Source organism: Esox lucius, chromosome 25, assembly GCF_011004845.1.
Source record: "Esox lucius isolate fEsoLuc1 chromosome 25, fEsoLuc1.pri, whole genome shotgun sequence".
NCBI classification, from domain to species: domain Eukaryota; kingdom Metazoa; phylum Chordata; class Actinopteri; order Esociformes; family Esocidae; genus Esox; species Esox lucius.
Window position 1 is genome coordinate 10,512,018 of NC_047593.1, and position 12,875 is coordinate 10,524,892.

At 43.3% G+C, this 12,875-nt stretch overlaps 1 pseudogene; it reads right to left on the reverse strand.

Annotated features, from left to right (window-relative positions):
* Nucleotides 1-5,240: 5,240 nt before the first annotated feature.
* Nucleotides 5,241-8,068, reverse strand: LOC117594083 (annotated as a pseudogene).
* Between the last annotated feature and the right edge of the window lie 4,807 nt (nt 8,069-12,875).

The following is a 12,875-nucleotide window of genomic DNA, read 5'->3' on the forward strand; positions in this document are numbered from 1 at the left end:
CATTTTCATATTCAATGTATTCTTATTATATCTAACGGTCAGATTCAGTGTCTTGTCAGTGGTGGAAAAGACCTTCTGGAGTAGCAGCAGTGTGTCTGGGACTGCTGCGTGTTCTGCTACTGGCTGGGATCATAGGACTGTCTATCTACTGTAAGTTTAATTCAATTACACTTAAAGTTGAACTGTCAACATTTAAAGAACATGTAATCTTGTTGAAAGAATAGAACATTGCTGTTCCCCAAAGGTTCTCATTTGACTTGATTGAGCAGAATTGTGTGTCCAGATGTACAAAGCTGGTCGAGACATATGCAAATAAACTCATGGTTGTAATTGTAAAAAACCTATAACTGTTTCCATGCAAAATCTCCTAACATTTTGCTAATTTATTCCAACTCATTGGATTGAGTCATTACTATTGCAGTTCGGGCTGCCCAAACCTTTAAAAAACATGGTTCAATATCAAAATACATTGAATAGCAACTGCCTGAAAGTTACGTAGTTAAATCATAACTACCCCCACACATCACAATCCCGAACTGGACATTAGGAAATTGGAAGAAAAAATGTGGACAAAATATGTGTAGACAAAAGGATAGAATCCATGGACCAGCCCTTAATATAACTTGAATTTTACAGATGGAGTCATTGGGCATCAATACTTCACAGAAAGACACAAACTACAGACCAGCAAGAATAACCTGACTGAAGAGAGAGACCAGCTACAGTCTAATTACAACAACCTGACAAAAGAGAAAGACAAACTACAGAGAGAGAGAGACAAACTACAGAGCGAGAGAGACAAACTACAGAGTGAGAGAGACAAACTACAGAGCGAGAGAGAGAGCTGTTTACTTGGTAAGTGAACTGAAATGGTTTTCAATTTATTCTTAATCCTCTAAATGTCCTTCATACAGACTTGAATAACTGAAATGGTTGGATGAAAAAGAATTTGTGTCCTGTGACGTCGCCCGGCATGGCGCAGCCAGGGCCCCACCCTGGAGCCAGGCCCGGGGTTGGGGCTCGTTCGCGAGCGCCTGGTGGCCGGGCCTTTCCCCATGGGGCCCGGCCGGGCCCAGCCCGAACGAGCGACATGGGGCCGCCCTCCCGTGGGCTCACCACCCACAGGAGGGACCATAAGGGGCTGGTGCAGAGAGGATCGGGCGGCAATCGAAGGCGGGGGCCTAGACAACCCGATCCCTGGACACGGAAACTTGCTCTAGGGACGTGGAACGTTACCTCGCTGGCGGGGAAGGAGCCTGAGATCGTGCGTGAGGTTGAGAGTTTCCGACTTGAGGTAGTCGGGATCACCTCTACGCACGGCTTGGGCTCTGGAACCACACTCCTTGAGAGAGGATGGACTCTTCACCACTCTGGAGTTGCCCATGGTGAGAGGCGGCGGGCTGGTGTGGGTTTGCTTATAGCTCCCCAGCTCTGCCGCCATGTGTTGGAGTTTACCCCGGTGAACGAGAGGGTCGTTTCCCTGCGCCTACGGGTCGGGGATAGGTCTCTCACTGTTGTTTGTGCCTACGGGCCGAACGGCAGTGCAGAGTACCCGACCTTCTTGGAGTCTCTGGGAGGGGTGCTGGAAAGTGCTCCGACTGGGGACTCTATCGTTCTACTGGGGGACTTCAACGCCCACGTGGGCAACGACAGTGACACCTGGAGGGGCGTGATTGGGAGGAACGGCCCCCCTGATCTGAACCCGAGCGGTGTTCAATTATTGGACTTCTGTGCTAGTCACAGTTTGTCCATAACGAACACCATGTTAAAGCATAAGGGTGTCCATCAGTACACGTGGCACCAGGACACCCTAGGCCGCAGGTCGATGATCGACTTTGTTGTCGTTTCATCTGACCTGCGGCCGTATGTCTTGGACACTCGGGTGAAGAGAGGGGCGGAGCTGTCAACTGATCACCACCTGGTTGTGAGTTGGATCCGATGGCGGGGGAGGAAGCTGGACAGACTCGGCAGGCCCAAGCGTACTGTAAGGGTCTGCTGGGAACGTCTGGCAGAGTCTCCTGTCTTAGAGATCTTTAACTCCCACCTCCGGCAGAGCTTCGACTGGATCCCGAGGGAGGCTGGAGATATTGAGTCCGAGTGGACCATGTTCTCCACCGCCATTGTCGAAGCGGCCGCTCGGAGCTGTGGCCGTAAGGTCTCCGGTGCCTGTCGAGGCGGAAATCCCCGAACCCGGTGGTGGACACCGGAAGTAAGGGATGCCGTCAAGCTGAAGAAGGAGTCCTATCAGGCCTGGTTGGCTTGTGGGACTCCTGAGGCAGCTGACGGATACCGACATGCCAAGCGGACTGCAGCCCGGGTGGTTGTGGAGGCAAAAACTCGGGCCTGGGAGGAGTTTGTTGAGGCCATGGAGAAGGACAATTGGCTGGCCTCGAAGAGATTCTGGGAAACCATCCGGCGCCTCAGGAGAGGGAAACAGTGCCCTACCAACGGTGTTTACAGTAGAGGTGGGCAGCTGTTGACCTCAACTGGGGATGTCGTCGGGCGGTGGAAGGAGTACTTCGAGGATCTCCTCAATCCCGTCGTCACGTCTTCCATTGAGGAAGCAGAGGATGAGGGCTCAGAGGTGGACTCGTCCATCACCCGGGCTGAAGTCACAGAGGTGGTTAAGAAACTCCTCGGTGGCAAGGCACCGGGGGTGGATGAGATCCGCCCTGAGTACCTCAAGTCTATGGATGTTGTGGGGCTGTCTTGGTTGACACGCCTGTGCAACATCGCGTGGCAGTCGGGGACAATGCCTCTGGGATGGCAGACCGGGGTGGTGGTCCCTCTTTTTAAGAAGGGGGACCGGAGGGTGTGTTCCAACTATAGGGGGATCACACTTCTCAGCCTCCCCGGGAAAGTCTATGCCAGGGTTCTGGAGAGGAGAATACGGCCGATAGTAGAACCTCGGATTCAGGAGGAACAGTGTGGTTTTCGTCCAAGCCGTGGAACACTGGACCAGCCATATACCCTCTACAGGGTGATGGAGGGTTCATGGGAGTTTGCCCAACCAATCCACATGTGTTTTGTGGATTTGGAGAAGGCATTCGACTGTGTCCCTCGTGGCATCCTGTGGAGGGTGCTTCGGGAATATGGGGTCCTGGGTCCCTTGCTAAGGGCTGTCAGGTCCTTGTACGACCGAAGCAGGAGCTTGGTCCGCATTGCCGGCAGTAAGTCAGACTTGTTCCCTGTGCATGTTGGACTCTGGCAGGGCTGCCCTTTGTTGCCGGTTCTGTTCGTAATTTTTATGGACAGAATTTCTAGGCGCAGCCAGGGGCCGGAAGGTGTCAGGTTTGGGGACCACACAATTTCGTCTCTGCTCTTTGCGGATGATGTTGTCGTGTTGGCCCCTTCAAGCCAGGACCTTCAGCATGCACTTGGACGGTTTGCAGCCAAGTGTGAAGCGGTGGGGATGAAAATCAGTACCTCCATATCCGAGGCCATGGTCCTCAGTCGGAAAAGGGTGGCTTGCCCACTTCAGGTTGGTGGAGAGTGCCTGCCTCAAGTGGAGGAGTTGAAGTATCTAGGGGTCCTGTTCACGAGTGAGGGAAGGATGGAACGGGAGATTGACAGACGGATCGGTGCAGCTTCTGCAGTAATGCGGTCGATGTATCGATCTGTCGTGGTAAAGAAAGAGCTGAGCTGCAAGGCGAAGCTCTCGATTTACCGGTCAATCTACGTTCCTACTCTCACCTATGGTCATGAGCTTTGGGTCATGACCGAAAGGACAAGATCCCGGATACAGGCGGCCGAAATGAGCTTTCTCCGCAGGGTGGCTGGGCGATCCCTTAGGGAAGGTGTCACGGTCGTGGGATGAAGAGGACACAGGCGCAGAGTGGCTGGGCGTTTCCTTAAAGATAGGGTGAGAAGCTCGGTCACCCGGGAGGAGCTCAGAGTAGAGCCGCTGCTCCTCCACATCGAGAGGGGTCAGCTGAGGTGGCTTGGGCATCTGTTTCGGATGCCTCTGGAACGCCTTCCTGGGAAGGTGTTCCGGTCCCGTCCCACCGGGAGGAGACCCCGGGGAAGACCTAGGACACGCTGGAGGGACTATGTCTCCCGGCTGGCCTGGGAACGCCTCGGTGTCCCCCCGGAAGAGATGGAGGAAGTGTCTGGGGAGAGGGAAGTCTGGGCATCCCTGCTTAGACTGCTGCCCCCGCGACCCGGCCCCGGATAAGCGGAAGAAGATGGTATGGTATGGTTTCTGTACCAAATATTAAGTTCTGCTTTTCTGATGTATCAAATACTCATGTCATTCAATAAAATGCAAATTCATTACTTAAAAATCATACAATGTGATTTTCCATCACAGTTGAAGAGTACCTATGATAAAAATTACAGACTTCTACATGCTTAGAAAGTGGGAAAACCTGCAAAATCGGCAGCGTATCAAATACTTGTTCTCCCCACTGTAGATGTATATATTTAAAATGAATACAAAGCAATAATTTGGAGAATTCTTCAATCGGCTCCGCATGAAGCTGGGTTCAAATTAAATTACAATGATGAATATGATTTTTCCTACCAATCTACAGAACGTACAGAATGTACATATATAGTTAACGAAAAATAGATGTATACATCTTCATACCCCAGTTCAACTATGTAGAATTATTTGCCAGCCAATAGAGCAGAGAATAATTTTGGATGTACATTTTATTTTAGTACACTAAAATATTTTACTCGTATTTCACTAAATGTAGAAAAACAGATTTTGTGGTTTGATTTAAGCCTCCTTAGATTCTCTATTCATCTGGCAGTTCAAATGGCTTTACATTTTTTTTTAAAACAGGTCAATTTTACCCTAATATAACTTAGGGGTTGAAGGAGCCTTAGTGTACTGGTGGTTTTGTGGTAATGTTAATTTCTCATTTTCACAGCACCTCCTCTTGCAGAAAAAAACATATTTCTAATGCTGATCTGTGTTTATGTGTGTCAATACCAACACCCCCAAAACCACTGAAGGAATATAAATGTTTTGAAGATGTAATCTGCCTGTTGGGTGGAAATTAATAGCTAAACTTTTGGTGCCCTGAAATAGGGAGACTACATTGCTGCTTGAAAGTTAATGAAACCTCCCAGGGTGCTCATTATTTTTGTATAAAAATGGTCTACTGACTACATTTTTATTTGTAATAAAGACATTACAAATGATTACACAAACAAACACATAGGATATATTTATATTCTGTATGTTTGACAAGTGTTTTTTTTTTAACAAAAAATTTCAGGTGTGCAAAAACATGTGAACCCCTTCATTCAATAGGTTGTGGCTCCTCCATTAGCAACAATAACTTTGAGTGAACGTCTCCTTTAGCCACTAATCAGTCTCTGGCATCTTTCTAAGGGTATTTTTGCCCACTCCTAAACAGAACACAGCCAGCAGAGTGAGGTTTTTCTGGTTTCTGGCATGCACTGTCTTCTTCCAATCCTACCACAGCATCTCGATTGGATAAAAGTCAAGGTTTTCATTTGTTCAATCCAAAACATAAAACTTCTTTCTTGAATTCTTTGGGTCGTAGTTGTTGGAAGAATCATTTCCTGCCAAGCATAAATTCCTTGACAGATGGCATCACTTAAATATATCTCAGAATTTATGGTTCCCTTAATGACGTCCATTGTTGTGTAGAATGTGAACCTTAGGCAATTTAGACAATCAAAAGAAAATATGTTTCAAATTGCATTTCTAAGTTAATCATTGCTGAAACTCAGGGCAGTCATCACCCTGAGGGGCTTGGAGGACTTCCTCATCATTTGGCTGGTCCTTAGTCGCGCAATGCAAGTGGAGTAACAAAAGAAGATGATGAGGAAGACCATTGCGAAGCCACCGATGAACCGACTTACTGCAGTCGTCTTGTGACTGAGTTGACCTCAGTAGTTATTTTAACTCCTCCCTAAATGGGTCTTGATGTCTCTAAACACTGCAGAGGGGAGGCTCAGGGCAACAGAGGAAATCCAGGCTAAGAACACCACAAAAGATGCCTTGTCATTGGTGCGGTTGTTCTGAGCCCACACTGCAAACACCACCAACACACCGGTCCACACTGATGACGGCCAGGATGAAGATGCTGCTGAACATGTTGATAAACATCACAAATGAAGTAAGTTGAGCTTACACAAGAACAGCCCAAAGGTCCAGTCATTTGTAACCGTGTAAACGATGTTGAACGGTAGAGAGAGACACAATATGAGGTGGTTCGGACCGTCCCCTTCATCTTGAGACCAGCGATCCAGATGACCAGGCCATTCCCAAGTACTCCAAGCAGGAAGATAAGCACATTAACCACCAGGTAGAAGACACAGGAAACCTCAGTGAAGCATGTCGTGTGGGTATTGAAAGCAACATCCTCTTCATTACCAGTGACATTGTCATATGTGTAATTGTCATACTCCCCATATTCATCATAACCAAAAATTGTGTTTCATGTAATCCCTGTGAAGATAAGAAGTTTCAGTAGTTAGGCTGTGCTGTGTGGCTGGGGGGACCAGAACCCCACCATCATTAGCTTTGCATTTGGGAGCCATTACAACATTAATAACTAATTTGGTGTGCTTGCTGAAACCAAAGCACATCTGTAGATTTTGTTCATACTCACTTGAATAAATGGGCTAAAAAAAAAACGAGTTACTCAACCATGTGTATAGCACCTACATTATTACCATAATATTTGTAAAAAATTTTATTTTATTTTATTGAATTTAAATCCTCTTCACATTGATAACCTTAATACTAATCCTTTTCTGTCTCTTTAACACATGGGTGCTAAAGTGTTATTCTTTAAAATATCAATAAAAATAATGAATAGGTCAAAACCAATTAGCCCCCAACTTTAACATATTTTGTATGATTACTCGGGCTTGTTAAGCTAAAAATCTTTCTTTTTAGTAGTCAGCACTGACAGGAGAACATCTGACGGTTGTGACTAACAGGGGACACTAGAGGTCACCACACATTCATTTGTGATACAACAAGTCCACTACTTTGCTGCAAACTGTCCATCCACATTGCATTGCGGTGCATTTAGTGTAACGCGTGCGTTCAATAATTCGATCTTGTGCGTGGTTTAACTGTTGGGATGGTACGATGGAATTTCAATTTCCCAATGAAAGGAGTACGTTGCAAAGAGTGGCACATAGCATGACCATAGCCAACTAATTAAAAAAATGGCAGTTTTATCAAATGTTGTTTCATTTACAAAGTCAAATCTACATTGTTCAAGCTAAATTTGATAATATGCTAAATAATGAATTCAAGTGGCTACAGTAGATTACCTAACCAACTCCAAAATAAAGTAAGCAGACAGCTGGCTGTTGTTGTTAGCTAGCATTGTATGAAACTACTGCACAATGCGAACCATTCTAATTTAACATAGCTGGATCAACTGCACCTGTTTTCCACAATTATAGTAGGCTCATTCAACTGCACAGATATAACTGTAGTCATCATTCTTTGTCCTGGTATCAATAGGCCTGATGCACTTTGGCCGTGTGGAGCAGGTTCTCTAGAGACTCCTCGCTGCTTCCATCCAACCATGCAAAAGCACATGTGCTTCAAGCATGAGAAAACACGTACAGGACATCCGACAAAAATAATGTACTCTAAATGTTGACGTGTCTGTGGTGGAAAGTTTCTACCCATCAGATCGAATGTTATTTGTCACTTGCTTCCATAACAACAAGTGCAGATATGAAAATGAAGATAAAGTTTCTTAAAGCAAGAGATACATATGAGCAAGCACCATGACCAGGTGATGCAGACTTTGAAAACAAATGGAGGATCACATGGAAATGTATTTGGCAATATTAAGGGTGAAGCTATTTATACTGACTCTTAGAGTTGACGAGCATAAATAACAGGAATCCAACAAATGCATTAATACATAATATTTCTGATTTAAGCAGCGCAGTTCCATTTGAGAGTCTATGCACATTTGACAAAGCTGTCTGTGTCGGTCCCTGCACTGTCTGTTACAGACCCATGCAGTTCCTCAGTGAGGTTAGTTCCTCTTACAGTTTCACAACAACCCAGGTAATCTTTTTCCTCATTCTCTTCAAGTACTTCCGGCGACATATCAAGTGTGATTAAAGAACAATTTGTGCTCATGGCAAAGGGTCAGAATACCAATATACATGGGAGTTTTTCATTTGCAATAAAATGGCATACATTTCTAACGTTGTGGCAAAAATTCATTCTATTCCACAATAATATGTATAGTGAAGAGGTCTGGCTACTTGCCGAAAGGTGCTGAATGTGTGCCAGAAGACCGGCAAAAACATTGTTGTGAGTAGGTGACTTTCCCTGGTGATGCGTTTTAACCATCATTGAATGTAGTGAGAGTTTCTCCACCTTGTTTTGATTTAAGTGTTGATAATTTGTCAGAGTGGTATTTTTCATAGGGGTCTTTACACAACAGGCCCTGTGTGAGTCAGAGCATTCAAAACACATCCATAAAAACAGCAAGATAAAATCTGTAATGTTTTCACCTGGAATATGTTATGAAAAACAGTTTGGACTGTATACCAATACCAATAACGTGGCCTCATAAATTAAACTTGGATAAACTAAAATACAAAGACCTCAAGTTAAAGGAACAGACTTGCTTTACACAGCTCTACAGGGCCTGTAAAAAAAAAAGCATCATAATACTGTACAATTTTGCTTGATTAGTCCCAAACAGAGTAAAAGAAAATGTAAAGTCTAATACTTACAGTTATAAAGATAGCTGTCTTCCAAGCAGGTAATATACAGTACTGCAATTTACTGTACTATATACAGAGGTTACAGCAGAATTGCACAGGAGAATGGATGACCCCTCTTCAAACAAGACCCCTCTTCAAACATAGCGACACACCCCAGAGAACCAGCAGACTAAGACTTGGGATGGTAGGAGACAACAGGAGGTGAAGAGGGAGGGAGAGAGGAAGGTGACAGTTGCATGTAAAATGAAGTTGCTTAGAATAATGTATATCACATGGTAGAACATGATGGTCTTGCATATTTCTAATTTTCCCTTTAAAAAAGTGAGGGAAGGGCAGTAAAATTGCCCCAGGGCAAAGGGAGGTATATGAAATTGGCTGTGTGTTGTGTTATTTTGAAGGGACAGCAAATTTACACTGTTATACAAGCTGTACACTCACTAATTTACATTGTAGCAAAGTGTAATTTCTTCAGTGCCACATGAAAAGATATACTCAAATGTTTACAAAAATGTGAGGGGTGTACTCACTTTTGTGAGATACTGTATGAGGATCATCGTGGAGTTTCTGAGGCTGCATCTTATAGTCCAAATGATTGTTTGACAGGTCTGAAGTATAATTTTGCATTCACCTTTCTACGAATGAAACCAGCTGATTCTGATCAGATATTACTTCAATAAAGATCTCGGCAAACTGACTCTTACTAAGAGGTACGTAGTGTGGCTTGTCTTACGTCACTGTGACAACTTTGTTCTTTTTCCCTGCAATATGTACAGTTCTTCACAGCGGGGCATGACTGTCACCAACGCGTTGATAATCAATTATATCTGTGTAGATGTATAGGGTGTTGAATCCTGACAGAATATCCGTGGGGAATGTTCCGTACCATGGGCCTGGTTTTAAGCCTAATATCTGTTCCTGTTTTGCACTAAACTTCAAACTGAAATGGGGCTGAGCTTTTAGAAACATTCTGTTTTTTTATTCATCATACCCTGCCCATACACCATGTGGTTTTATATAACTGTTGATCTCTGCCACTAGTTTTCCTATGCCAATGTAATAACCAGTGTTGAGTTCATATTTCCAACTTTTGTCATTATTGGAGTCATATAGTTCAAATGTGTTTTCACGCCATGTAAAAGTCTTCCACGTATGCGGGTATTGGAATTCTATCAAATATACTTCCCAATCACCTTTCAAATCCATACCTTTGGCAAATTTTGTGGCATAGCTTAAACTCGAATTGTTTGGATAGACATGTCTCGACGAGTTACTGGGCAGCATTATGAAGAAACCACCTTCACCCATGCTGATCGCAGTCAATGCAAATGACGTTTTATCCAGTTTCTAGGTCACGGACTTGTTCAGATGGTATCCAGCTGTTGAATTTCTCAGGCCAACCAAGCCATTTCAAAAGATTGTTTTTCTTACCTTTCTTTACTTTCTCATCCAAAACTGCTTCTACTTTAAAAGTTTTATCCTTAGCCACAATTATTTTCAGTAATTCCTGTTCATAAACGGTCCCAACTATCACATCACCATTGTAATCTTTTAATCAATATACAGGAGGTACCCACAGAATGCATTCTGTTATTGTCAAATATTAATCTGTGTAGCCTTTTTCATAGCCTTTTGTAAACGCTCCTCTCAACTTTGAGAGTCTCACAGTATCCCCAACCCGGAACTTTGATTACCATTTCTCATTATTGTTGTGCCATACAGGTTCTTGAGAAGTAGTCTAACATTTTCTTAACAAACGTCAGCAGGCTTCATCTTAATAGACCGATGGTAGCTATGGTTGTAACCATGAACTAAGTCTTGAATAACCTCAACATAGCGATGAGTGTTGGCAGCTGTGCGATGAAATCTCTGAACGATACTCGCTTTGACATCATTTCCTGTAGCAAAATTGTATTTCAAAATGTGAATAAAAAAACTACATTTGTACTTTTTGTGGTGTTCTTCCTTCTTTTAATATGTCTTCAAATGCTCGCTTTACCTCAATGGTGCTTTTTTGTCTCATCACACGAATCCATGCATATTTGCTTAATACATTGTTGAAGTCTAACACTTCCCCGAGTTGGTTTGTTGGAAAGGAGAATAAAACACCAGGAGTCAGGTCAATTACCGTACCGCATATTCCGTTTATTACAAAAGCTTTTGGAGACAAGTGTCGCTGCACAATGTCTAAGGATCAACAGTCAAAACATCATTTTATACTTCCACTACCCCCAAAAGATAAAGTTGTTAAGTTCACAAAGCAAGTGTGCTATTGGTCCAGTTCCAGTTTTATTCCTTATAGGTTAACTACAAGTATCCCCTTGCCCCCCTTGTGGTTTCTGTGTTGTCTGTCAGTCTATGTGTGTGTGTCTCTAACCTGTGTCCTGTTTCTCAAAAGACAGACATACTAAATCTTTCTCTCCCCGGCAACCGCTTGAACAGGGTTTCCTATTCTCCTACTTGCACCTGTAGTTTCAGCTCATATTACAAACAATTAATATTTTGTTTCATTGGTTACAACAGCTTATAACAGTTCACTAACTTATACAATCAATACATCTACAACATCTATGCATGTTAACATGCATTTTATGTTATTGTTTTCCACACTATAAGCACTCATGTCAACCAAATCCAGATAAAACTGTGAATTTATATCATGAACAATAACTCTTACTTTATTTATAGCTATTTATTTATCCTGGGCGAGTAGCCAGTCATTTGCCTCGCCATTTTTGAGGATCTCCCCGGTTTTCTCCAAGTACGCTCTTTTCAAACCTACATAAGCACCTGGGTTTGCTGGGTCTTAGTAAATACTTTTCATTAACTGTTCATTAACAGACATCGTACGGCATTTGGGCAATAATGAGAAGTAATAGATGTTTATCATTGTTTTATTTGAGTTTTCGAAATTACACGTCAACCAAGAAATTCAGAAAGGTTACACAATCATTCAGATTACTGCTGATTAGAAAATCTGTAAGCAATTTAGAAATACATTCTACATCCACAGCATCATTACTCAACAATTTTACCACACAAACATCTGTTACATACGTAACCAAACATAACAGGTGTCCAATTTTAAAGTCTTTGTTGTCAACATTTGAAAGTGTTAGAAGTTTGTACATGAAGTTGTTTAGGGCCATAGATTCAGCACCGTTTGACAACAGTTGCGGTCAATCCTCAGATGCGTTCCTGACCGTTTCCATATGCTTCTTCAGAATATTAAAATATTATATACCGACATGATCTCAGTTATTAAAAGGTCTACAAACATCAATACCGCTCTTGATAGCTTTGTGCATCAACTGCTTAATCGCTAAACCCACACAGGATTTTTTTTAGATACATGTTAACATGACAACTGAAGTTACATTCTTAGACAGCAGACTCTTTGCTTTCGTCCCACCAAGACGCTACTGCATCGCATAAGACTTCCTCATAAGATGTATCCATGTATTCATCCCTGTTCTCACTCAGTCTCTGTGTGATGTTAGGCTCCAACTTGAGCTCATGCAAAAAGTTCTCAGATGGCAATGTGAACATCGGTCAGTGGTGCATGAAACCCCAATGCGTTCAAAGCCTTGACCAACACATGTTTCAATCGCAATATTAAAACTCTCTCCACAATGTCACCATAATGAGTCTCAAAAAAATTATCAGACGGATCGAGACAAGAATGTCTCGTCTGGCTCGGGTGGTCCACTTCACATCCAATGCATGCTTTGTGGAGAATAGCCCCAACAACGTTTTCCAGAATCAAACCCAATGTTATTGGAACAGTCCATGGCCGCAGTCACAATGTAACCTGCTGACATTTCCTGGAAATTGTTCCAATCTGACAGAATCATACTTCCTCATTACCTCAACAACTTTAAATAGTACATCTACCGTATTTTGGGTGCCCTGTTTTGGCCCCAAATAAATCACTTTTTGAAAGGTGTTCCATAAACCAGCATTAAAAACCATTTGATCAGTCACACCAGCCTTAAACTCTTGGCCTTTGGCTTATTCATAAAATGCAACCTCCGGTATCCCTAGGTTGAAAATGTATCCACCAATCCGACCGTCGTCCAACTTCCTATCCCGTGCCAACATATCCTGGTGTAGTTGATGGATTCGGGTTCAATACTGCATCTGTTTCTTCAGAGCTGGCATGTTGATTGCGTCTCTGCTTT